The following is a 3734-nucleotide window of genomic DNA, read 5'->3' as shown; positions in this document are numbered from 1 at the left end:
CATATTATTTATTTATTTGCCAGGAAGTGAACTCAGGGCCTCTCCCTTGCCAGGCTGGCGCTGCACCTCTGAGCCGCTGAGCTACACTACGGCCCTCACCCTACTTCTTTATCCTGTAGTCACCTCCTCGGTACTCTACTACTTCGAAACTAGTCGAATCTGGTACCTGAAGGACTGGCATGAGAACGTGGTCCGTTTCTCGTCACGTGTCGGCTGGTCTATGCAGAGCTAGAACCTGTGGTGTCAATTGTCTTGTGACTTGTTACCCTTTCCACCAAAGCAATTTGTTTGGTTTTCATAATTTTTTGCTACTTGTTGAACCTCCAGGAACCAATTAACAACAGGTACCAAGGCACCACTGTAACCCTAAACCTTAGTCTTAGAGATTTGCTCTCCCATCATCATGTGCTTGGCTACTTTATTTATTTATTCATTCATTCATTGAGTTAGTTTGTTTTTTTGAGACAGGTTCTTGCTACATAGTCCAGGGTGGCCTCGAACTCCTGATGAGCTTCCTGCCTCAGCTTCCCAAGTGTTAGGATTACAGGCATGTGCCACCGTGCTCACTTAATAAGCTTTCCTGAAAAATTAGATGTGTAGTGAAACAGGCCTAGTTCAGTAACATAATTATACCTGTTGTTAAATTTTATAGTTTTTAGGGCCAGGGATTTGGCATAGTGGTGCCACTGCTTGCTTCACAAAAGCAAGGGCCTGAGTTCGATCCCCGGTACCAAAAAAAAAAAAAAAGAATACATTTTATATTTTTAAAATTTCTTATTGTTAATTTTGTTTTTGTTTTGTTTTGTTTTTGAGACAGGGTCTCACTATGTAGCTGAGACCAACCTGGAACTCATTATTTAGCCCAGGCTGGTCTCAAAATCACAGTGATCCTCCTGTCTCAGCCTCCTGAGTGCTCGGATTACTGGCGTGCACCACCACACCCAGCCTCTTATTGTTAATTTTTATACTTTCTATTATTTTTTTTGGTACCAGGGATCAAACTCAGGATCTTATGCTTGCAAATCCCCGTTGGCCCTATACTTCCTTGATAAAAGCTTCTTCTTTTGTTCCAGAGGTTTGTTCTATGATGAAAATATTTAGCTTTGATACAATATTAACACTCAACTATTTGGTATTGGCCAAAATGTGTGCTAAACTCTGGTTTGGGTACTGAGAATAAAGAGAGCAGAAAAACATGGTCCCTGCCTTCAGGGTTTGTCTTATGGAGCCTGGCACAGTGGTGCACACCTATGATCCCAGCTATTCAGTAGGCAGAGGCAGGAAGACTGTAAATTCAAGGGCAACCTAGGCAACTTAGTGAGACCCTGTTTCAAAATGAAAAGGGACTTAGGGGCATAGGTGGTAAAGCACTTGCATCATGTATAAGGGCCTGGATTCAATCCCCAGAACACACACAAAAGTTTATCTTATGAGATACAAGGTAAAGACTGATATACATATATGATTAGAATAGAGTTGAAACTGGGTGTGGGGACGCATGTCCGCAATCCCAGCACTTGGGAGGCTGAGACAGGTGGATCTCCAAGAGTTCAAGGCCAGCCTGTGCTACACAGTGAGTTCAAAGTCAGCCTGGACTATATAGTGAGACCCTATCTCAAAAAAAAAAAAAAATACAGTGGAAAATATGCTATGAGAGCACAGGTGAAATATAAGATCCTGTTTGAGGAAGCCTAGACCCAGGGATTGTTTGTTTGTTTCCTTTGTTTTGTTTTTGTTTTTCAGTGCTGAGGACTGAGGGGCCTGAACCCAGGGCCTTGCTGGATTCATGCTCCACCAGTGAGCAACGCCCCCAACCCCAACCTAGGATTTCTGGAGCACTTAGCAACCCTTTAAGTGATAATCACCCTGGAAGTGCAGAGTCTTACGAAACAAAATGCTTCCTGGTGGATATATCTATAGTAAACCCTAAAGGAAGAATTAAGGCTGTTCTTTAAAGGTAATGATAACGCTGGGCACGGTGGCCCCTGCTGTCCTCCCAGCACTTAGGAGACTGAGGTGGGAGCACCGCCATGAGTTCAAGGCTACCCTAGACTGCGTATCGAGTTCACAGGGCTGAGAGAAAACAGGTCTCAGCCCAAGGGAACAAAATATGTACAAAGGTCCTATTACGGTTTGTGTCTAGCTGTCCCCCCGAAGCCTCATGTCATCACAGGGCTTTCTCAGAATCTAGGCTGTGTGATGCCGGGATTGAGGATGTGTGATTACTAAATTAGCCCACTGATTGGTTTGGCCCCACTCAAATCCCGGTAGTTTGGATAAGATAAAAGGGACAGAGAGACGCTGTTGTTTCTCTTGTTGCTTTTGCTACTTCGTGGGCACCATATTGTTTCTCCTCTGTAACACATTTCATTTCATCCTGCCTTGGAGCCAGCCAGCCGATGGACTGAAACCTCTGCAAACTGTGAGCTAAACAAAATAAGCCTTTCCCTTGGTAACCTTAGGTGTTGGGTATTTTGTCTCAGCAACAGAAGAAAAGTAACTAAGACAGGTCCTGAGAGGCTGCTCTAGATCTGGAAGTATACAAGCAGCTATCAACATGCTGTCAACTTGCAAAAACTTCCAGTATAACTAGCCTCTTAGAGCCTCCCATGATCCTGCACTGCTATATTCATGTCCAGTACAGTCCTATCCAACACTGAATAGGGATAACTCGCAGAACTAACTGGATATTGTGAAAACGATGGTGTAAAACTTCTGAGGGTGTATTGTAAAAGACATGATGGCTTCTATCTCGCTGATTACTTGCTGTACGTGAAGCCAGCTGCCACACTGGGAAGCACCCTAAGGTAGATTACTGCACAAGGGACTGAGGCCTTAGCCAACAGCCATGTGAGTAAGCTCTCCTGGAAACATAATCTAGTTCAATCTCCGGTATCCCTTCCCCCAAAAAGCATTGAAAAGAAGTTTAGGAAATTCTGACGAAGAGAGAGGTTAGGGCACTAGAAGTCAAAGAACAGATGGCTTTTAATTTGCTGAGAAAAATCAGGGTCCATGGGAGGCTTTTCAGCAGAAGAGCATTTAAAGATTTTCACCCCCCCAAAAAAAAGATTTTCACCCAATCACTGATACATTAAAAACAGATATCTAGGGGACAGGCAGAAGCAGGGAGACCAGTTAGGAGGCTGGTGCACAAGTTCAGGCAAGAGAGGAGTGCTCTGCACAGTGATGGCACTGCTTTTTGGTGGTTTGGAAGTGGGTTGTGAAGGAAGGAGTCGAGAATAACTCTAAGGCTACTGTTCTTGTTTTGTTTCTGTTTTTTGAGACAGGGTCTCACTACGTAGTTCAGACTGCTCTGGAACTCCTTAGCCCAGGCTAGTCTCGAACTCACAGAGATCCTCCTGCCTCAGCCTCCCAAGGGCTGGGATTACAGGGGTGCACCACCACGCCAGGCCTAAGGCTACCGTTCTAAACAAAGGGAAACAGGTTGTTATTGACTAAAACAGGGAAAACTTTGGGAGGAGCACGTCTTTCTTTTCTTTCCTTCCTTCGCCTTTTGTTTCTGGAGGAGGGCATGAGGGTGAGTCTAGGCATGTTAAGTTGTGATGTTTTATCAGGCGTCCACATGGAGACGTCAACTGGGCAGCTGCCTAGGTAGCCTGAAGTCCAGGGACAAGTCAGGGCAGGCGAGATCCTGTCCCACCCACAGCCTCGGCTCCGTAGACTTCCTGTCTTTCCAGCTTCCAAAAGCAGGGCAACTTGGGCTAGAATGCAAA

The sequence above is a fragment of the Fukomys damarensis genome, unplaced genomic scaffold (assembly GCF_012274545.1).
Source record: "Fukomys damarensis isolate Sample0158 unplaced genomic scaffold, DMR_v1.0_HiC HiC_scaffold_23, whole genome shotgun sequence".
Lineage (NCBI taxonomy): Eukaryota > Metazoa > Chordata > Mammalia > Rodentia > Bathyergidae > Fukomys > Fukomys damarensis.
Note: the sequence above shows the minus strand (reverse complement) of the source record.